General features: G+C 40.8%; 1 long non-coding RNA gene across 1 annotated transcript in view; it reads left to right on the forward strand.

The window, feature by feature from the left end:
• Nucleotides 1–5,374: 5,374 nt before the first annotated feature.
• The window catches only part of LOC144052616 (uncharacterized), a 35,607-nt gene continuing 16,273 nt past the window's right edge, over nucleotides 5,375–24,708 (forward strand). Inside the window, exons 1-4 of the long non-coding RNA XR_013294259.1 lie at nucleotides 5,375–5,567; nucleotides 18,189–18,295; nucleotides 23,831–23,897; nucleotides 24,014–24,122. This is a non-coding gene — a long non-coding RNA (uncharacterized LOC144052616). The remainder of the gene's footprint in view (nucleotides 5,568–18,188; nucleotides 18,296–23,830; nucleotides 23,898–24,013; nucleotides 24,123–24,708) is intronic.

Raw genomic sequence — 24,708 nt, forward strand, 5'->3', positions numbered from 1 at the left:
AGACTGTTGAGGAGAGCATGGCAGAGAAAGCAAAAATTGCGACCGGTGGTAAGCAGCTCACGCTAGATTGTTTTTTCTAAAGAGGAGAAGCATCAACCAGTGCTAAATTGCACGTTTATGACGACGATGATGATGATGGTGACAACGAGGTTGACGCCGAAGTTGCAGCGTTGACGTGGCGGCGGCTTCGACCACGTCATAAAGCCTCAGAGGCTAGCGATACTAACGCCGGAAAACGTAGTACACGACCGAGCACTTCTGCACACGCGGACTTTGAATCGGACGACGAAGAGTACCCTGAGTCCGATGGATATTCTACGGAGGAGTGGGTACAGTCTGACCACAGAGACACTGATTCGGACAGTCTTTCATCCGCAGAAGACTGTGAAGGTAAGCACAAACTTGCTATAAGATACTTTTCCGGCACGCTGCTAGGCACCTCGTGTAACGTGGACGTGCAATTCATAGATCGTGGATCGTGCTCACAGCGACGTCCCACTGCAGTTTCAACGACAAAGAAAAAAGATAAAAAAAACGTGTTTTCAATACACCGCAACAACAAAAGAAAACAGTCTTTCGATATTATTGTAATTGTATATAATTCTTTCAGCTGTAGCTCATAGGGCTCAGAGTGACGCTTCTCACAGTGAGCATAATAAAGGTAAAAAAAAAAAAAAAAAAGATTCTCCAACACAGCACTAGTAAAATATTTGATGGTAAATGTCTTCTATAATTTACAGAATGTACATCAACCAGTGGATCCAAGAAAAAAGGTATATATATATATATATGTGTGTATATATATATATATTGCATCACACTGATCTAAAATGAATATTATATGATATTGAAATGTATATTTGCAGATCCCAAAAATTCTGGCTGGCATGAAGCATGCTGGCAGCCAAACACATTCCCCTTTACTACAAAACCAGGACCAAGGGGTGCTGCAGCAGAGCTGAATTCGACCCTGCCAGCTGACTTCCTGCAGCTGTTCATCACCGACGAACTTCTCCAGCACATTGCTGATCAGACAAACCTGTATGCACGTCAGTCTATCCAGAAGCAGGCTGAAAGTCTGCCACACTGTAGGAGTCGTGCTTGGAAGCCAGTGTCTGTGTCTGAACTAAAAACTTTTTTTGCACTGCAATTTCTTACTGGGTATATAAACAAGCCCAGTATAGAAATGTATTGGACTCAGGACGAAATAGAAACAACACCATTTTTCAGTCGCGCGATGCCTCGAAACCGCTTCCAGCTCATCTGGAGTTGGAATGATGAGTTTTCAGGGACGTCTTTCATTCAAAGTATACAACCCCCAAAAGCCGATAAAATATGGGATCAAGTCATACATCCTGTGTGACTCCCAAACCGGGTATTGCTTCAATATGCAACCCTATGTAGGTACCAGTTGTTCTCTGCCTGATACAGTGTTCAATTTACTAGATCGTCTGCCAGGAAATGGGTACACACTCTTTATGGACAATTTTTATAATTCTATCAGCTTGTGTGAACGTCTCCTGGCAGCACGTATCAATGTATGTGGAACACTGAGGAAAAACAGGGGTGAACCCAGTGAGATCATGTGCCTAACAAACACTAGTGATGTGTCGGTCGCGAACGAACCGGCTCTGAGAGCCGGATCTTTGAGGTGAACGACGGGAGCCGGCTCCTGACTACTGGGAGACGCTTTTTTTTTTCTCTCGCTCTTTTTTTTTCTCTCTAAAGCCGCATTTGATTGGTGAATATGTGTGTGTGTGTGTGTGAGACGCCTCTGTGTCTGCGCTTAGCGCTGAGCAACAGAGGGGGTGGGGCACACGACAGCACGCTGCAAGCAGTCACTCACACAGTCACACACTCGAACGCGAATGGGAGGGAGACGAGAGAGGAGGAGAGCGCTACGGAAAGGTAAAAAAAACAGTTCAAAAATGAGTGACAAGAGAAAACGCAGCAATATATGGACACATTTCAGTATAACAACTGACAAAATTAAGGCAGAGTGTAAAGTCTGCAAGACTAAAATTTCTTATCGGGGAGGCTCTACAAACAATTTACACCGGCACATGAGAACTACGCATCCTTTAGTTCAATTGAAGGAAAAAAGGCAAATAAATGAACCTGATAATAAAGGTGCTACTGCTGCGGCTGCAGTGTCTTCAGCATCATCCAGTGCACCACCACAACGGAAAATTACAACCCAGAGCTCTCTGGGCCAATTTTTGCAAAAGTCAATGACTCCAGCAAGACAGACGGCAATTGATGAAGAAATGGCCAAAATGATTGCATGTGATTTCCAACCATTTTCAGTTGTGGAGGACAAAGGATTTAGAAGGTTTATTCATTCACTCAATGTATGCACTTCCAAGTAGGAAAACACTCTCCCAAAAAATCATTCCAGGCCTGTATGACAGAGAACATGCTTCACTCCAAGAGAGGGTTAAAAAAGCCACAGCAGTTTGTCTAACAACGGACAGCTGGACTTCCAGAACCACCACATCCTACTTGTCAGTTACATGTCACTTTGTTGAAAGTTTCAAAATGGTGTCCTGTCTTCTGGATTGTTTTGAGTTCAGTGAGAGACACACTTCTGACAACTTGGCTGAGGAGCTGCTCAAAGTGGCAAAAGACTGAGTGGGGCGTGGACAACAAAGTGGTTTGCTGTGTTAGTGACAGTGCAGCTAACATAACCAAAGCAATTAAACCCCTTAAGTGGACCCACCACCCATGTCTTGCACACACAATCAACCTGATTGTAAGAGATGCTCTGAAGGTGATGAAGCCTGTTGTGGACAAAGTGGCGATAGTGGAGTTTTTCCACAGGAGCACAACAGGCACACACAAGCTCAAAGCTACCCAACAACAGATGGGCATGCCTGAGCTGAAGCTCAAACAAGACTGTGTCACAAGGTGGAACTCCACCTTTTATATGATAAAACGGATTTTGGAGTCCAAGGATGCTTCATCTCTACCCTTGCTGTTATGAATGCATCAGTTGATCCTCTGAGCCAAGAGGAATGGGAGGTACTGCAGGAGGCATGCACTGTTCTGGAGCCATTTGAGCAGGTCACTGTGGAGATCAGTGCAGACAGGTATAGTGTACAAATGTTATTACATTATTATTATTGTTTTTATTATTAGCTGTTGTTGCATTATTGGCATAAAACGCGGATTAGACATTACCAGAAGTAATAATATATGCTAAATAAAATAAAGCATAATTTTAACACTGATTGTTTACTCTTTTTCAGCTATGTTACAGCCTCCAAAGTGTTAATCATGTGCAGAGGTCTGCAGAGAGTGACAGCTGAACACCAGACCAGAGTAACCACAAGGAAAGTGACAGATTTAGTGGCTGCTCTCTGTGCATGCATGGACAGAAAGTTCCACCGAATTGAATACAACACTGTTCTCTCAGAATCGACCATTCTTGACCCCAGATTCAAGAAGCTGGCCTTTAATGACAACAGAGCGGTTGATGAAGCTCTTCAGAGAGTAACTGCAGCCACAGCAAGATCCAGCCAGCCAGCTTCACTGCCAGAGGGTCAAGAGGGAGAAGGGGCAGAGCATGAACAAGAGGAGCCACAAGCATCTGCTGTTTGGAGGTTCTTTGAAGAACGGGCAAGTGGAGACACTACAAGAAGGAATCCTTCAGCTGATTCAATTCTGGAAGTGAGATCCTACCTTGAGGAGCCCCTTCTCCAGAGAAGTGCAGACCCACTTAGCTGGTGGGAGACCAAGTCTTCCATTTACCCACGACTTGCACGTCATGGCACGGAGACTGTGCATTGTTGCCACTTCAGCCAGAATTCCCATCACTAACAAACACTGGCCTTGAGGAGGGGGGGAAACTGGTAAGACACAACACACAGGTTTTGGTTGTGGCATGGCAGGACAAACGTTTATAGAGGATGGTGACTACTTTTCAAAGATGAAATGCGGACAGTGGATGTGTGGCGGAAGGCACACAAAAAAAAAAAAAAAGAAAAAAAAAAGAATGCCTTTCCAAAAACCAGTGTGTGTTCTGGACTACAATTCCACGATGAATGGGGTGGATAAGATGGATCAAAACATCTCTTACCACCCATTCACGCGGAAAACGTTGAAAAGGCACAAAAAAATTGTTGCATATCTTTTTCAAATATGCATGTTCAATGCATATATCCTGCACAAAACTAAACATCCTGGGCAGTGTCAACACTTTTTGGAGGTTATCCAGCAGGTGGTGAGAGGGTGGCTGTTACCACAAGACCAGGAGGAGGAGGAAGTTGTTGCAGGTATAGGAACGGAAGGACATGAGGAAGCCAGACAAAACACCAGGTCACCGCATAATGATCCTGAAAGCAGACTTGATGGCAACATGGCCAAACACACACTGCAATACATACCTGCTACTCCCCGGGAAAAATAGCCGGCAAGAAAATGTAGGACCTGCACGCGAAAGGGCATTCGCAGTGAAACAAATCTGTGGTGCAAATCCTGCAGCGTCCCCTTGCACCCAGGGGAGTGTTACACTATATACACCACACAAAAAGAAAAATTGTGTAGTTCAAACATCCACACAATTGTAAATAGTCTCACATGCACAGTTGCACACATTTGTAAATAGTTTGTCATATTGTTACACTGTTGTATGTAAATAAACTGTTATTTTGCTATCAAAAAACACTTTTTCATTGTGGTGGTAGTGTTTTATAGAAGTAAAGCACTATTTAGATGTTTGTGGCATCATTCATGGACAAAAAGTGTCAAATTCACTAGAGTGCATGAAATAACATCGTTTCACAAAAAGCTTGTTTTCTCCATTTTTTGTTTCAAAACAGAGCATTTCGGTGAAACTAACCTATTTTCTATTGTTGATTGCTGAAAAACGGAATAAGGTAGAAACAAACTTTTTTTTCTGATGAAAGATGAGAGTTCAATCTTTCGTTTGGTAGTATGTGTGTTTCCATAGTCCAAACACAACATTTTCTGTGGACCTTGAAAGATCAGTCAAAACGCTTAAATCGGCTGGCACTGACGGCATCCCTTTTCTGAAAACGTCTGGCAGTCAAAGAGTTAATAAAACAAAACAAGGGAGCAAACAAAGTACCGCTGGGGAAACAAAACAACAAAGTCTAAAAAAGGGAAAGCCGTAGGGGGACCGACAGGGCAAAAAAGCAGCAGCATGACAGGAGGAAAACAATAATGGATCGACGCAGACAGAGGGGAGACAAAAGACTATATACACACACACAAATTACAAAACAAGACACACCTGGGCAAGACACAAGTGGCTAAGGGCACTGATTGGTTGACACACGAAGAAAGGCAGGGTTACACTTGACAAAACCAAAGGAGACACACAAGGAAAAATACAACAGATCATGACAGAAACTTACAAGAAACATGACAAAATCAAAAGCAACAAAACTAACAATAACGCCCAATTCACACTGACTGCGGACCGGACGCGGAACGGTTTCCGTACGGACTGCACAGACTGCAATTCACACTGCGTGCGTTGCGTGAGCTGTCAGTGTCCGGAAATCTGCACCCCCCAGACCACAAGATCACGGGGCTTCACGCTGGTGAGTTGAGTTCACGTGATAGCAACCGTGTATATAGATTCCTATTGGTATTGGCCTGTTGTCACATCGATATGCTTTTTGGAAATTATTTTGGGATTTCTACCATGGCTCTTCTACCTTGGGTAAGTGTGTTTTGTGTTTAAATAGTGTTATTTTGTTATGTTTAATTTATTCTGAGCATTTTTTTTTGTGTTTGAAATGTCTGACTCATGTCATACTATGTAGTTAGCTAATTTCCCTCCCAAGAAAACGAGTTTGCAAACGGTTTTATTTTGAAATATACTGGATCTGCCTTGATCCCGACGCCTGACTTCCTGTTCAGCTTGTGTAATTTCTTCAGCTTCATGAAAATCCGCATGCGGAATCTGGAGAAAATAGAAAGCTTGCGGAGATCTTCCGCAGCGCCGCACTCGATCCACACCGCACACGCACCGCACTGCAGCTGGTGTGAATTGACACGCAGACTCAAGTGCTTTCTATTCCTTACGGCGTCCATACGGATGCCGTTCCGCAGTCAGTGTGAATTGGGCGTAACCCAAACCATGACGGTTTGGGCTACTGTACTACAAATGGGGTAAGGGAGGAACCATTCGGGCGGTGTGGAGTTGTAAAAAGTGTCGCAAACGTATGGTGTCAAACACTACAAGTGCTGAGCGATGCCTCCGTTAAACGTCGTTGTTATAGCATCTTGTCAGATGGGTCAATAAAGTGTATAGACAGTCAGCTCTAAAAATCGGATTTGAGGAGAAATCCGATTGAACTCAGATATGCTTGCAGTCTGAATGCAGCCTTGAATCTAAATTTGTGACTGGCATGACATCACAGGACAAATAGCAGACATGCGAGGCAATCATGCAAAACATTAATGTGTCATTGCCTCTGGTTGTGTGCTGAAATGGATGCTTTTGAAAAACGCTGGCATGTGCTGCAAGTAAGGCCAGAGAAGCGATAGCACCACACAAGTGGGAGTTATCACACGTTATGTCACAAGGTCACCCAAGTGAGAGGAAGCAGTGCCTCTGCCTCATACTATTGGATTCTCTGTTCATCTTAAACACACTTGGTCTGCATAACAATGAAGAGCACCTTGGCCTCACCTGCTTTAGTGACCTGTGGATAAATTCCCAACCTCAACAGCCGCTGATAATCTTTTGACCTTGCACACATACTGATCATCAGGTGAATTTTGACCACGTTTCATCAAAATCAGCAAAATTCAGAAAATCCAGCGTCTGTGAAATATTATTCTGATGTATTAGTAGTGCAACGGATCACGGATTTGGATCAGGGATTTGAGCCATGGATCGGATAATTTTTGGGATCAGAAAAAAAAAGAGAGAAATAGTACTTTGTCTTCAATTCAAAATGTCTAATATAGCCGTTTAGGATTTAGTGTCTTCATTTATTTTGTAAAATGCTTTTCCCCCATTAAATTACATAAAAAATAATTCCAAATGTTTAATGTAGCCGTTTAGGATTTAGGAACACAATTTAAAGTGCAATATGAGGCAGAAACATTCTCATTCTATATGTGTAAAATAACAAGGTAGCCTACTAAGGGCTTAAACTATAATCTAAACGGCTATGATTCACATTTTGAGTTGAATGTTTTTCTTTTTTATTGGGCAAAAGTGTTTTTTTTTTTTTTAAATAAATGAAGACAAAATTCTATTTATCTTTTTTTTTGTTTTTGTATGTTTTTTTGATAATGAAAAGACCTCAAAGTGTAATTTAATGCACATTCTCTTCCTTTAAACATGGATGATGAATTACAAAGTAGCCTTGGTCCAGAATATTGAAAAATAATTCATGTAAGCCAATTACCAGCTGTCAAACTCATTTACAGCTGTCAGCCAAGCACCGGTAGGTAATGTAACAACTAACTGCATGCTAGCAAGTAGCCACTTACATCGGAGACTTCTGCCGTATCATACATGAATGACGGCGTAATTAATTAGCGTTTTTTTAGCATCCTAAATTATCGACTGAATATGAGTTTGGGATAGCGTTGTGTTGATGTTGGTCAGCGGTCGCAACTTTAATGTCAATCAAAACTACGAACAACTAAAAGGGAGGTTAACCTGAGCGTAACGCCCAATTCACACTGACTGCGGAACGGACGCGGCGCATTTTCCGTACGGCCGCCGCACGGACTGCAATTCACATCGCGTGCGTTGCATAAGCTGTTTGTGTCCGATAATCTGCACCCGACAGACCACAAGATCACGGGGGTTTACGCTGGAGAGTTGAGTTCACGCGATAACAAACCTGTATATAGAGTCCTATTGGTAAACAATGGCCACACTTGCCTGTTGTCACATGATCGATATGCTTTTGGACATTATTTCTGTGACTTCTACCATGGCTCTTCTACCATGCGTAAGTACGTTTTGTGTTTAAATAGTGTTATTTTGTCATGTTTAATTAATTCTGAGCTAATTTTTTTGTCCTGAATGTCCTACTCATGTCATGCTATTGTTAAATGATGATATAATTTGTCATCATTTGCGTGTTCCAAAAAATGGAGATAACCTTCTTTGTGAGAAAGACTCCTTCCAAGGATGATTTATTACAGAGAATCTCCGGTCACACACACTGAACATCACGTAAAGAGTGGCATTCCAGCGTGCGCGTGCCCCCTCCCTTTTGAAAGACAGCTCTTTATAGAATCGAGTTTGAAAGTAAAACGCCTTTTCTCCTCCCATCATGAATAGGTAAAACAGATTGGTTCTCACACAATATGTTACATAACAGAAGAAAAACAAAATTTCAGTTATTTTCGCACCTGTGTTCATCTTTGTAGACAAAATATACTCTTCCGTGTACCAGCTCGTACTTTTCCCAAAACAGAATCTCAGTCAACAGATTGAACTTGACATACAGCGTGTGTGTGTTCTCTCTCAAAGCAGAATCTGTTCTCACGAAGGACACAGAGAAGGAATTTTAGACAAAAACAAGGTACCAGATAGATTAAGGTCACGTTATACTGAGTTTAACATTATTACACCTGCTCTACACATCTATAACTAAATTCAACATGGTTAAAATATGAAATAAAGAATTAAAAATGTTAATAATGTATAACACTATGTAGTTAGCTAGCTACCCTCCCCAAAAAATGAGTTTGCAAACGGTTTTATTTTGAAATATACCGAATCTACCGTGATTCCGACGCTCGAATTCCTGTCCGGCTTGTGTAATTTCTTCAGCTTCATGAAAATCCACATGCGCCGTCCGGAAAAAATAGAGCCGCATCCGATACGCACTGCATTGACACAGACTCGAGTGCTTTCTATTGCTTGCAGCGGCCGTACGGAAAACGCACCACAGTCAGTGTGAATTGGGCGTAAGCGGTGAGTTATGTTATGTATTTTTCAGCTTCCTTGACATGTCTGAATGGTGTCCACTGTGAATGTGCACTTTGCTGTCACGATCTTTCATTTGATACGCAGTATGTTTGTGTAGTCTAAATACACGATATTCTGCCTTGAAAGATGAGTTCAAATGCTCGAAATCGGCTGCCACTGTCGGGGTTGTTTTTTGGATAACTTGTGGCAGTAAAATAGTTAAGTAAAACTGTAATTTTCAAACTTAAGAGTACAAATATATGTGTCAGGTATATGGCAAATATGTCTTGTAACTGTTTAGTGTTTATTAAAAACAGGGTTGCTACCAGTCAGTAAAGCTCAATGAGAGAAGGGTAGGTGATAAAAGTTGAGGTCTTCTCTCCTTTTATGCATGCAAATTAGTCTGTCACTGGAGTCTTAATTAAAATTTCTGATTATTATGTGAAAATTCTAAATTAATAGTAAGGAATGTCTAAGGAGAAAATGGCAGTGGCAATGAGAAGAAGAAGCGAGAGATGTCATGGGAGTGAGAAAATATTTTAATGCTTTGGCTGCAAAATAGATTTTGATCGCTACATCGCATATACTATGACTTGTTAGTTTTACAAGACGAGAAGTGAGGCGATAGTGGAACTGGGAGAGGATGATGATAATCTAAGGACTCATTAAAAGATGAGAAGCTGTGCTGTGAAGAGACTGCCAACTGCAGGGCTTGACTGTTGTCTGTTAACGAAGATCGTTTGAGACAAAAGGCTATGGAGAACACACTGAAAGAGATGTAAAGAAATGCAAATGAAAAGACCATGATTAATTGAGTGTGTATGAGTTGGTGATCTTTTGTTTCTTGAACAAAAGGTGATTGTGTCCTCTGGGTGCAGAAGGCGTGACGAAAGCTATGGGTAGTTTTTAAATGACACAGAATAGCACTACATCTACATTTTTATGCGTATTGGAGGTGGTTTGTGGGTAGCTGATGTTAGCTGATTCTTTGATGGAAACTCCCATCAAATATAAATCAAGGCTAAGAAAAGGCATTTTCCAGATATAGGGGACGGAACATATTGGATGGTGATGTACGGTTATCGGAAGGATTTTGGGGTTACTATCATTAATTCTTATTCAAATTTTGTCCATCCATTTTTCATGCCTCTTGGCCTCATTAAGGTCACACGTGTGGCAGTTTGTCAGTCTCGTGACATCAATAAACCAGATTAAAGGCTTTCAAACTACGGCAGGGGAACAAGGTATACAGCTGGGATTAATATAGAACCTTTGAACGCTTGCCTTTCTCTCTTTCACAAAGTGATGATGATGATGGCAGTGGCTGGAATGACTGCCATACAAGGTAATAACTGAACTCATTCACTGATGCCACACTATCCACAGCAATTAGGACTTTACTATATTAGCCAAGATTATACACTGCAAGTCTCAGGTGGAGTATTAAATTAAACCAGCCACATTTTTTGGTGTGCTCAATATTACTTTCCTCAGTTTCGTCATTATTTTAGCAACCATTGTGAATGTGTCTTTCTTAAACATATTTGTCCGTGTGTATTAGTCACAAAATAAATATACACACAGAAAATGCTGAAGTGTTTGCTGTGACAACGCAGAAGTAGAGGCCAATGCGTCACAAGCCAAATGTGATAAATATTACTTAAAAAAAATATATATATATATGACTTCTGGTTCCTGAAGGACAGGAATGAGGTACAATACATGTAATATTGCATATACCGTCCAGCATTGTGTGGCGTGCCCGAAGACACCACTGTCATGCATTTCGGTAGGTGAGTTTATTTAATTTTTATTTATTTATTTATTTATATCACAGTTATCCTCACTTCAACAGCCACTCTTCACAAGGCCCATATGTTTCAGTCAGGTGTCGATTCAAGCAGCACAACAAGCAGGGCAAATCCTAGAAATCGTAACATGTACCTGGTGAGTGACAATTTGGTGACAGAAAGCCGGTCTGAATTTAGAGCCACTCAGACCATTTCTAAATAATGGCACAGCTGATTCAATGTGATTTGGATGAATTTGATTGCCGCACAGGCAGCTCTATGAACATGTGTGGTGGATGTCAGACGTATTTCATTCATAAGTATGTGAATAGTGGGCATCAAACACTCTGAATTAGTGCAGAAATCAATTAATTAAACACATAATTTTATTATTATCAACATTATATTTTGAAAAACATGCCACTGGCTGCCACAGCTACTGTATGGTTGGAGGACACATTAACAATTTGGAGTGGCCTCCAAGGATCAGCTTTGATTGATTGACCTTGATTGAAGTTGCCTGTGACCACTCCCACAGTGGTGCAGCCCTCCATGTTGCATATCGGCCTGTGCTTGTCTGTGAAATTACCAATATCAGGTCTAACCCATTTCTATACAGAAATGTGCCACATGCCGCTCAAGGTTGGCAGTCACGGAAGTAGAGAAAAAACATACACATTTTTAAATATTTGTGATGACTGCGGTGCAAAACCAAGGCCTCCACAATCTTTATTTTTTATAATGAATTGTTTTCAAAATAGGCGACAAAATAGACTTTGCGGCATCCTAGTTATACAGCATACAGTATGATTATTATGCCGTTGCAAAAAAACAATTATGAATCCAATAGTGTCCCAAGACTTTTGCACCATACTATATACACAGGCTTTGCCTGATATATGTCATTATTTGCCAATATGTGTTTACAGCAGAGTTACTGTATATTCAGTCAAGACACAAAAGGGTATGTTTCCCATCTGTTGTACTGAGTGAATCAACCAAAAGGGAAGAAAATCCCATGTGATATCTGTGCTGGCAGCAAAAATACTCATATATGCTCCTCACATACCACAGATGTGTAAGTTTCCCTGCAGGCACTAACAAATAACATATTGATTATGCCGGGGGCACAAATACTAACACACAAGCTCAACACACGCACACACATTTTGTATAGTAACAGGGAAAGATTGAAACAGCTGCTAGCTATTTAATATATGCACATAATAAATGCATTATTTGCAGTTATTCAGTATTGCATGGTCTTATCACACAAGATAAACAGAAACAAAATGTAACGACCATGGTACAATATGTTAGTCACAATGGTGAAGACAAGTCAGCTCACACAAAGTCGATTACAGATTCACGCCTGGAAAATGCTGTCCTCCTCGAGACCCAAAGCGCACACATATCAATTGGCAACACTAAACTCCTCGTGTGTTTTGTTTTCAAATCATTTATTATTTTTCCCATAATGCCACGGAGTATTTACTTCCTCATTCACATACCCTGTTGTATTATGGGAAAATAATGATGAATGTAAATCATGAACTGCTGACATAACAAATCCTAAAAATTATGAATAAACAATGCTTAACGTTTACTTATTTAATTTACGAATATATTGGTACAATGTAGGCTAAATGCTGAGATTGCAAGTCAATACCTCGTGGCATTCGAAAAAATGCTATGGTTTTAGCATTTAGCCTACAAGTACGTTCGTAACGTATTGATGATTAAATGTATTTACAAGTTTAAACATCCTTATAAACTGCGGTTGAACATATATAAATAGGTACGTTTAAGAGGACCCTGACTGCAATGACATATTTGCTCCATATGATTTATTTGGTTGTTACTAATATAACTATGAGATTCATGTTTCTATTTTTTTTCCAGTTTAATGCATTTTGTAGAAACTTTATTTGTACATACGCAGCCATTGCTAATTACGGCGCAACGCATTCAGTGCGTAATGACGTAGAATGGCGGCTGTCTCTCTGCTGAGCAATGCGAAACAGAAGGTGGTGCAAGGTGAACCTCGTAGCCAGTGTTGGGAACGTTACTTTATACTTTACTAAGTAATTAGTTATAGCTTCTCATTACTTGAGTAAAAAAGTAACTGAGTTAGTAATTAAATTAGACTCGTTACCAGGCAAAAAACAATTTTCACAACTTTTTTTTTAAATATAAAATAATTTGGATATTTACATTATTATTATTATTGTTATTATATTTTTATACAACGAAGAAAAATTATGTCCAGGCTATATAGGGTGTTTTAATTTATTTTTGTTGATATTTATGTCACACATATGCCCCACTCCATAATGACATATCATATAATAATAACAATAATAATTCATTACAAAACAAAATTTAAACAAAAATACTACTGATTAAATAAAACTAATAACATATCAACAAAAGAGCAGTGTGGTTATACTGTGTAGGCGATCGTAAATAGATGAGTTGTTAAAAGGGTCAATTGCAGAGATCAGGAGGTAGAGCCTTCCAAAGCTGGGGAGCAGAGCCTTCAGCTGTTCTGCTGTTCTGCCATAGTACTGAGGCGGACTGGTGGAACAGTCATATGGATTGATGAGGAGGATCTGAGGGTGCGAACAGGAGTGGTGATGTACTGTATGTTCTACCACTGCCAATTACTACAGCAATCATAATAATAATAAATAAAATAAATACTGGATATATGGTGATTCGTGGCACATATGTCATCTATAGGTAATTTGTGGACAGTCCTGGCCAGTCCCTCCAGGATGTCGCGGGCATTTTTTTTATGATTGTTGTGGGCTAAATCAATAACGTATAAAATAAATTGCCAATGCTATTTAATATGCAGTAATTAATGCTATCATGGACAAAATCATAGCCATAATTACTACTACATTTACTCCTCAAAATTATCAGCTTCCACTTGAGCTCTCTGAAAAACGTACTTTTGTACACTTTTAATTAAGAGTATGGTGATATATCTTGAGTTTATAATTCTACACATTTAAAGACATGTTTAATAATTGATTCACGTCAGAAAACTGCCCAACTCTTGGCTTATCATTCACATACAAATGTTATATAACTGTGCACCATTTCTCACCTTAATTTGTTTGGTGCTCACGACAAACCTCGACTCCATCACCTCTGAAAGTGTGATTTGCCCAGACTGCATATTTCTTTGAACACTTTTCACATTTTTAGCACTCATGAAAGAAGAGAAATACAAATGTTGGCGCTATGAATTACACTTAACGGTATTCTTTATCGCTGTCATGGTGCTTGTGGAGTTGCGATGTTCTTGGTGGAACAGAATTGTAATCGCTCCTTAAGGCGGCCGTTTTTTGGCAAATCTCTACTGTAATTTTGATTATTGTCACTCTTGTCAAAGTTGTTAAACCCGAAGAGTTCCAAGGGAGGGACGTGGACTTTTGCTAAAATGCTAATATGTTTACTGTGAAGGTCCAGAAGGAAGACACATGGTGAAACGCTCCCCGCAGGACCTCCAAAATAAAAGTAGCTACACATTTCCGCTGTCAAGACACCTTAATTGTGACGAGGTCCGACAACAACAGTGCCTCTAACTGTGCAAATGACATTGTCAGAGCAAGTTTTCCGGAAAGTGCACACGACATGTAAGCTTACTTCGAGCCTCGAAACTAATAAATACATTTTAGCGCGCCAAATTTCACATACAGTAACAATAAAATATGGGGAGAATAATTACCGGTAGTTAGATTAGTTAGTTTATGCCATCCCACGTCACTATGCACAGAATGCGTTGCGACGTAAACAACGATGGCGGCGTACATACAAATACATTTCTACAAAACGTATTAAACTGGAAATGATTTTTGAAAAACAGATCTCATAGATATGTCAGTAGCAACCAAATAAATAATATGGTGCAAACTTGTCATTACAGTCAGGGTTCCTTTTAAACGTATTTGCAAATATAGTCAAACTTATTTGCCAGTCAGTGTTTACTCTACATTGGCAGTTCCACGCAGCGCACGTACAAGTGCTTTATTCAATATGCATAATTGAAAATTTAAAAAACCTATGTATAGTAAACCACGGCTGGAGAGCAGCTCACAACAGACTCCTCTGGTGCTCTTTCAGGAGTTGGACCCAACTCATTTGTCAAATCAGGACTCAAATTCAAGCATGTTTTCGAGGGTTTGAGTGAAACATATTTCCGAACGCGCTTTGAGAATAGAATGAATCACTTCAGTAAGTGCCGTTCACTCACGTTTGCTGAAAAGATTTATATTTCAAGGATTTTTATAATTCTATATTATTCCCCGCCCCCCAGAGAAACAAGACATGCTAGGTTGTTTTCCTAGCCTACTTGCTGAATATCTGGGGATTTTAAGGAGATTGGGTTACTTTACCTAAAGTTGGGTTAATTATTTTTGGTGCAACAGGTTGGATTAAAGATTGAATTTGTGCAGGCTGAAGAGCTGAAGCTTGTCGCCATTTTGGACAGTTTTTTGTATACGGAAGTGGAAGTAAATTTGATGTAACATTCTTAGCATGCATCTACTTCCATATTTCTCAACAGATTTCACATCTTTTCAGATTCAACACACTCCAGAAATGCACGCCAAATAGGGTGCCATATTTTCACATTCCAAATATTCAGTTTTCCGATTTTAACTTTGTTTTTTCTGTTTTTCTTTTTTTGTTTGTTCTTTTTGTCTAAAAAAATAAAATTAAACATTTTTTTTTACCAAAAATTCCTAATGGCGTCTTCAACAAAGCACATTCACATCCCCGCGACCCTTGTGAAGAATAAACGGTTAAGAAAATGGATGGATGGATATATTTCAATGAATCCTACTGAAGTGAGTTGCGAGCCATCCAGCCCCTAATAGCAGTCAATTAATCAGTTATCTCTCTCAGTTATCTGGGTTAAAACAAATAAATCTGACACATTTAGAATACAATTTAACTGCACTAAATAACATTTTGGACATGTTCATTAAGACGGATGAGTGAAGGTCAGTGTCTTTGGAGTCTTGATTCTCCCTGTCTTCCTGTAAGACCTGCACTATTACCCAGTGATCAATAGACTAGAGAATAGAGATTACAGAAGTGGGAACATAAATACTGTATATAATAAAAATAACAAAATGTTGCTGGTTGAATGTATTTTTACAATGGATGCTAATGTTAACTCAACTGTGACCATGAACAGAGTAAGAGGTATAAAATTGATGGCTGTAGTTTAAAGGGTTCCAAATTATCCTTCTACCCATTGCATTCCAGTTTACAGCCACATTTCATTGTTTTACTGCAGCAGTACAGTATAACACACGAGGGTGGAGCTAGAAAAGCCACCTCTTTGTCATGGAAAACAAAAAGCACCATGGAAAGAATTACAGCAAATCAAGGACAATAATAAGACTATTTAAAATGATCCTATTATTCCCTAATGCTCCATACACACAAACATTTCAGTTTAGGGTATCAACTGGCAAAAAAGTTCCCGGCTAATTCTTGTAAAATCTAATTTAATTACTGTGAAAATCTATTATAGTATATTACTGTTTTTTTTATTTATTTTTTTATTTTTTTAAGAAAACAGTAATTTACTGTAATATAGTTGACAACTTTTGTAACTATTTTATTATAATTTACAGGAATTTACTGGCAACTAAAGTCATCTTAATTGGACTGCTAGTGAGGTAGATTACATTTTCTGGAAAATAGCGCCAGCTACTGTGCAGGAGGGGCATAATAATTAGTAGCCGTCTGATTGGTAAAAATACTGGCAGATTGCATTGCGCCATTGCGCTGGTGCTGTGATATGTCAATCATTTGGCACCTATGGGGGTCCAATCACATTTGATGGGGGGGCCAGTGCCTGGTTTGCATAGAGAAATGGCAAGCAAGCATGCCAGAGCTACATATTGGCACAACCTGACCATAATGGATGTATTTAGCAGATACACCTGGCACAGTAAACCCAATCTGGACAACGCCAGAAATCATGTATAAATGTATAATGGGCGTGGTCCACCTAAAGGATATACAACATAATATAATATATATTTACTGTGTAAATATATAGAATATTGCCAATATTCGCGTTTTGAAAGAGTAACTGACTGCACGTAAACATGGTCATTCAGGAGCAAAGCAAAAAAATAATAATAGTAGCTTACCAAAATTGCAAAAAGAACGTACATTGACAATATTCAATCACATTAGCTTGATTTATTTATTTAATTATTTTTTAATTTTGCTAGGTTTCCCATGTCCGTAAAACATAGTGACACCTCCTGCCCTGCCATAGCTTTTGGCTTAGAGGACCAGAACTGCAAGGAAACTCTGATTTATATTCAACACCACGTGGGGATCAAAACTAAGAACATGTCTCCTTCAGTGACTTTTGTGCAGAGGTGAGGAGTGATTTCTTGGAGCTCCTGGAGAACAAGAGTAATAATTCCCATGAGGATTTCATGAGGGAAGCAAAGTGCACTTGTGTAGCCATCAGGGCAGAAGCTGCAAGAACACAAGATGTGATTTCAGAACCTCATTGGGAGTAAGGAATGATAGAAGCCAAATAAGTGGCCCATTACCTACTTTTCAATTTCCTGTTTTCATATCAAAGTGCTGTGGTACGAGAGTAGAAAAGATGGAACGTGTCATGCTGTGTGATCTGCAGCCACTAACAACACTGAGCAATATAACAGAACCAATTAGCAAAGTAGATGTGGAACACAGATATTGTTTGTTTCCCGAGCTTTTCAACCACCCAAAAACCAAGCTTGACCAAGTTTTCAAAATTTGTGGACAGTCCTAGCACAGACACTTAAGAGAAATACAATTGCTGGCGCTATTAATTACACTAGGCGAGTGTTTCACGAGTGTCGCTATGACTTATCTTTTCTTTGTCTGTCATGGTGCTTATGTTATTGTTATTTTGACCAACGTCAGTCTTATCAAAGCCCGAATCAGTTCCAGGCTAGGGACGTAGACTCTTGCTAATAATGCTTACAAGTTTATTGTGAAGCAAAACACTTTGTGACACGCTTCACGTGGAACCTCCAAAATAAAAGTCACTACATGTTCCAGCTGTCAAGGCACCTTGATTGTGACACGGTGCAACAACAACAGTGCATCTAACTACGCAAATTGCATTTTCTTAAATGGACTCGGAGCAAGCTTTCTGGAAAAGCGCACAAGACTGCATAACTTACTGTAAGCTTATTTAGAACCTTGAAACTAATAAATCAATTGCAACGCAATACATTTAATGTACACTAACAATAACGGAGTTTCAAATATAGAGGAAAATAATTAGCTAAGATTACTCCGTTTATGAAAAAAGAACAGAGTTACCAATGCCGTTAGTTTAAACACCGTTATTACCAACACTGCAAATATTAGATATATATTATTATATATTTTGATGAAAAAAAACATGCTCTGGAGAACTGTGGCTGGCTGTTTCTCTATTGCAGGTTCCAGAAGGGCAACGCCGCACCGACCTCACTTGATCCAGGCTGGCCTCCGTTGCTTTTCCATTACAACAGGCACCAGTCAATTGAAGTGGAATCAACTGAACTGTGTAAGATACACTGTGTAGTGCACAATTGCAGCTCGTCACCGCGGATTGTATCTTGGCAAAACAATACACGAATAATAATGATAAAAGGGGGAGAACCATCACCGGCTGGGATTTCCGCCCGCTGTATCTCCGGAACGCTAGGTCTTACTGGGGACATAAACACATCACCAGACTCGGCCCGATGAGAGCTTTCCAACGGTGTCAGTGCCGTTTCTCCAAGACTTTCCAGTTGCAACACAAAGGATACAGTCCGAGAGCACAAACATGACACTACCCCTCCCTCAAAGGAAGCCCCTTGGCGGACCACCTGGCTTAGACAGGTGGAGGGAGTGGAAGTCGCGCAGTAGCAACGGATCGAGAATCCAGGAGCGGGGAACCTATTGGCGTTCCTCAGGCCCATAGCCTCCCAAATACTGGATACCTCGCCCTCTGCGCCAAGAATCAAGAAATTCCCATACTGTATAAACTGGCTCACCATCGATCAGCCGAGGAGGAGGAGGAGGCACCATTGCTCAGTTCAGTGGACTGGAGACAACTGGCTTGATCAGTGAAACGTGGAATACCGGATAAACTTTGAGAGTCGGTGGGAGCTTGAGCTTGACAGAGACGGGATTGACCACGGACTCGGTTTCGAATGGCCCGATGAAATGGGGATCCATATTCCTGGACCCCCCAGCCAGATGCATATTCCTTGTGGAGAGCCACACTTACTGACCCCGGTGGTAGTCAGGAACAGGTAGCTAACGACGGTTAGCGATCTGTCGATTGTAGCCAGCGTTGCGTGAAAGTGCCGCTCTGGTCTCCTGCCACACGCGATGGGCTCTCCGGAGGTGATGCTTTATCGATGGGATGGGGCCACTTCCCTTTCCTGTGAGGGAAACAAGGGGGGCTGGTATCCATAAGCTGACATGAAGGGGGAGTGGTCTGTGGCAGAAGAGACCAGTGAATTGGGGGCATATTCCACCCAAGGTATGGGAGTGGACCAAGACATAGGGTGACGGTGACAGACACAGCAAATAGCGGCCTCCAAGTCTTGATTGATCCTTTCTGTCTGTCCATTTGTTTGTGGGTGATAGCCCAAATAAAGGCTCACTGTAGCTCCTAAGGCTGCACAAAATTTCGTCCACACGTGAGATATGAACTGGGGGCCTCAGTCCGAGACAATGTCAATGGGGATTCCGTGGACTCAGAAAACGTGGCAGTCTTAAGGGCGGATGCCAGCTAAGGCAGGGCGATGAAATTAGCCATTTTAGCGGAACGATCTACTACAGTCAGTATTACAGTGATGCCTCGAGAAGCAGGGAGGCTAATAATAAAGTCCAATGACACGTGACCACGGATGTGGTGGGATGGGTAAAAGTCGTAGCAATCCTGTTGGAGGTCGATGGGAAGCCTTACTGCAGACAGAAACTGAGCAGGCACTGATGAACTCGACCATGTACCTCCACATTCTAGGCCACCAGAACTTCTGAGCGATGAGGAAATGCGTGTGTTTCACTCCAGGGTGGCAAGCGACCTGCAAAGCATGTCCCCATTGAAGCACCTCTGTGCGCAGATGGCCGGGAACAAACAATCTCCACTCTGGACCTCCGTCTGGAACTTGAGCCTGGTGGAGGGCTTCTTGGACTTTTCTTTCTATCTCCCACCGTAATGCTCCCACCACCCGGTCAATTGGAACAATGGTCTTGTTGCTGATGTCCTCCACAGCAGGATCATGGATCCTAGACAACACATCAGGATTGGCGTTGGAAGAGCCATTTATGTAAGTCACGGTAAAGTTGAACCAGGTGAGGATCAGCGTCCAACGAGACTGTTTGGAGTAGGTTCTTGTGGTCCGTGAAGACTGTAAATTATTCCTTGGCCCCCTCCAGCCAATGCCTCCACTCCTGCAGAGCCAGAACGATTGTCAGCAACTCGTAGTTACCCACGTCATAATTAGCCTCAGCCGAACTGAGGCGTCGGGAAAAGAAGGCACAGGGGTAGAGTCCCCAGTCGACTGGGGAGTGCTGCGAGAGGACTGCTTCCACTCCGGAGTCAACAACAAATGAGAGTTCGGGATTAGGATGATTCAACACTGGTGAACATGTGAATAAATCTTTTCTCAGCTTCTGGGCTCCATTTAAACGGCACCTTATTTGACGTGAGCATTGTTAGATATTATAACATTTTTAATACTTCATTTCATTTATTAACCATTGTTAACATTTTAATTCTTTATATTAACCTTGTCGAAATGTTTTGTGGACGTGGATAACAGGTGGTGTTGATCTCGGTATAATTTGACCTTAAACTGGGACATATTATTTAGTCTAAAAAATTCCTTCTCAGCGTTTTGTGCGAAAACACATTTAGTCCTTGAACAGAATCTGTCTCGAACATACGCCCACACCTGACTCTGTTTTCGCCATCGCTCATGGAAAAGTATCCAGAGAGTATGTTTTGTCTACAAATGAAAGAGAGGCGGTCGGTTTTAACTATAAGAAGCCATTTTACACGCGGAAGAGACACATTCGGCACTCTGAAGTTCCACCTGTTATGTGATGTTCGGAGCATGTAACGATGTCCAGAGATCTCTGTTAGATTAAATTCATTTTTGCAAAGGTGTTTTTTCTTACATTAAATCTGTCTTCAAGTTTTGGAACACGCAAAGAGGACAAATAATTTTATTCCTCTTTCAGCATCGTCAGAGGTCCTGCTCTCTGGCTATAATTTCGTATGAAGCACCGATAAAAATTAGCGAACCCCAAAAACCGCTGTAACTGCTTTCTCGTGGTTGGGGTTGGCCAGTCGATCACTGCTTGGATCTTCGCGGGTTCTGCTTTTATGTGACCCTTCTCTACAATGAACCCCACTGACTCAGAATGGAACGCGCATTTCACGGCCTCCACATAACGTCGGTTCTCCAGTAAGCGTTGTAACACCATTCTGACATGGTGACGGTGTTCATTGAGATATTTGGAAAACATTAAGATATCATCAAGGTAGACGAAACAAAACTGATTGAGCATGTCTCTGGACACATCATTTATTAGCCGTTGAAAAATGGCATGGGCCTTAGAGAGTCCGAAGGGCATGACCAGATATTCGAAGTGACCTAACGCAGTTTTAAATGCTGTCTTCCACTTATCCCCCTTTTTGATCCTCACCAAATGGTAGGCACTCCGGAGATCTAATTGGTGAACACTGTTGCTGGGAGCAAATGCTGAATCCAATAGCAGTAGTGGGTATTTATTTTTGACTGCAATGTCGTTTAGGCCCCGGTAATCTACACACAGACGTAAGGTTTTGTCCGTCTTATCAATGAAGAAAAACCCGACATTCACCGGCAAAGACGAAGGGCGGATCAAACCGGCAGCTAGTGATTTAGTTATGTACTTGTGTAACGCTTCCTGCTCGGGTTGGGACACCTGGTACAGTTTGGAATTTGGTAATGGGGCATTCGGAACAAGGTTTATCGCGCAATCATATGGACGATGTGGAGGCAAGGATTGGGCTCGGTCTTTGCTGAATACCTTTTTCAAGTCACGATACTCGGAAGGAACGTTATTCAACTCAATGACCTCAAGACTACGTTTGCCTAATGGTTGACTGACGTCCTTAGCATACTTCAGGCAGTGGGAATGGCAGAAAACACTCTCACTCAATTCTCTATGGCAGGGATGTCCCAGTTAATGTCAGGATGCATCTTTAACCATGGAAGGCCTGAAACGACAGGGGCAGATTGTGATGGCATGATCAAGAAGCGACGTGTCTCACTATGGTTGCCAGAAAGTTTTAGATTAAGGGGAGCTGTAATGCAAGTTACTTCAGCCAGAAGGCGTCCGTCAGATATAACACCCGTCTAGGTTTTCGAAGTCTGAGGGTAGGACAGTGAAGGACTCCTCAAAACTCCTGGATCAATAAAACAGTCATCGGACCCGGAATCGATTAGGGTATTTATTTTAGTGACCTGCCCAAAACCCCATACTTCCCCAGCCAGTTCAAGTCTTTTTGCATTAGTGTCCGTAATCAGATCGAAACGTTCTGTGACGCGCAGGTCTGATCAAGCATGAAGATACTTGGTGACCTAGTTGACCACAGTAGAAGCAGGCCCCAGTCTGGATGCGTCGCAGTCACTCGGCCTGGCTGAGACGTAGGGCTGGGCGATATATTGATATAAAAATTATATCGATATATTTATAAACAGGATATGGAATTAGACTATTTCGTCTATATCTATATACTTCAAACTTGCGCTCTGATCCTTATGTGCTGCACTTCTGCTGTGCTTCGTCCGTATTCTGTTCAGTTGTGAGTTGGGGCACGCGGAGCGCAAGGGCTCCTTTGGGTTACTACGCGCAATTCGACAACACTGTTCCAAAATTAGAAACAGTGTCAAGTCAAGTTTATTTATATAGCCCTTAATCACACAAGAGTCTCAAAGGGCTTCACATGTCGCGGAAGCTCCGTTGAATAAGCTGCTCTTGACACTCGCAAATATTTTGCATCTAATAACGCCACACATGTACAGAGCAGTAATGCAGCACATAGGAATTTCATGATTTCCTCTTTTTCCGGGTTTGCGCTTTGCAATCCGCCCTTGTTATTTCTGTCCAATCAAATCATCACACGCGTCGATTTGATTACGTAATATAGTTCACTTGCAAAAAGCACAGTGTGAATGTCAACCGCACCAAACGAAAAAAAATAAAGTCCACTTTTGGACCGGACCAAACAAGCAGACTAAAGGACTTTTCTGGTCTGAATACAATTCATGAATTCTGTGCCCCAGGCTTGCAAGATTTGTCTGCCTTTCAGAGTTTTAGAGGGTTGATTAAAATTTTGACTTAGTAACAAATTCTTCATTATTAATAAATTATTATTTATTACTATTTTATATATATATATATATTATACGCTATTTGCAAACTCAATGTCCTATATTTTACTGAAGAGTATCACCTTAGGTGGTGAAAGTGGAAGGGACGCATTGTGGTCATCAAATATCGGAGGTGGACGTGTCCCTCCCGGCCCCAGTGCAATTTGCCCCCATGCCTTGCGCAAAGCTACCACTAACTAATCTAACCATAATTGTTACGCACACACACACACACACACACTTATAGCAAGCGCCTCTACTAATTTGATGTAGCAGTGTAGCTTTCCAGAGCCTTAATTAAGTGTATACAAACAAAAAGGTGGGAAAAGTCAATTTTCCATAACAGGCCACTTTAAGGTAATGGGCAAGGAACACCCTTGACTAATCCCCAAATTGAACAGACTTGTTCTTTTTAAGTGTCCATGGGAAACAGTTACAAACAGGGCACAATTAAATAAGAGCCTGTATAAAATCTAGTATTACAAAGACATTGATCCTGTGTTTTTTTTTTTTTACACTGAAATAACTGTACTACATTAACATTGTGTTTATTTATTGTGATTGAAGTTTGTGTGAATCAGAGATTACACTAAATAACTTTTAGTGGTTTGTCCTATGATTCTGTTATGTTTCTGTTCCATGCAGTCTGCAGTGTCATTTTTGTGTATTTCCAACAGATCCTGGTATTCTACTGAGTGGGCGGAGTCTCCTGTTGCAAACCTGAGGATCATCTTAATAACCTAGGTATTTAGGTGTAACAGAGGCTGAAGAACACTGTCGGATTATTCTCTTTGGCATTGCCCACTTTCCATGTTGTTAATTTTTGAGACCATTACCTGTTGTATTCTTTTTTTTCGTAGAGATGGCAGAAATGGAACCTTGAAACAATTGAATCATTTGGAACAAGTGATTCAACAAAAGAAGCGATCTTTTGGAACGATCTGAAACATCTCCCCACAGTAACATCAGGTGACCAATTGTAAAATATCACAGCAGTGTTGCCAACCAACTGCCCAGTAAGGAAAGTAGCTATTGGCTGTCTGTCATGATCTAATTTACACAATTAGCAATCAACATATTGTTGTATAATGGACACCATAAGAGAGAGAAATAATATCATGGGAGATAATAAGTGAATACCCTCCAAAATGTGTAAAGAAATACAAATTAAAAAAATACTGTTTTACCGACCAAGTACTGTATATACAGTACTTAGATTGTAAACATTTTACATTTAATAGAAATTTTCACATAGTTTGGCATATACAGTACAGGCCAAAGGTTTGGACACACACACACATCTCATTCAATGTGTTTGCTTTATTCTCATTACTATTTACATTTTAGATTCTCACTGAAGGCATCAAAACTAAGAATGAACACGTGGAGTTATGTACTTAACAAGAAAAGGTGAAATAACTGAAAACATGTTTTAGATACTAGTTTATTGAAAATAGCCACCCTTTGCTCTGATTGCTGCTTATCACACTCTTGGCATTCTCACCTCTGGGAAGGCCTTCAATACTGTTGGAAAACCATTTCAGGTGACTACTCT

Source organism: Vanacampus margaritifer, chromosome 5, assembly GCF_051991255.1.
Source record: "Vanacampus margaritifer isolate UIUO_Vmar chromosome 5, RoL_Vmar_1.0, whole genome shotgun sequence".
Lineage (NCBI taxonomy): Eukaryota > Metazoa > Chordata > Actinopteri > Syngnathiformes > Syngnathidae > Vanacampus > Vanacampus margaritifer.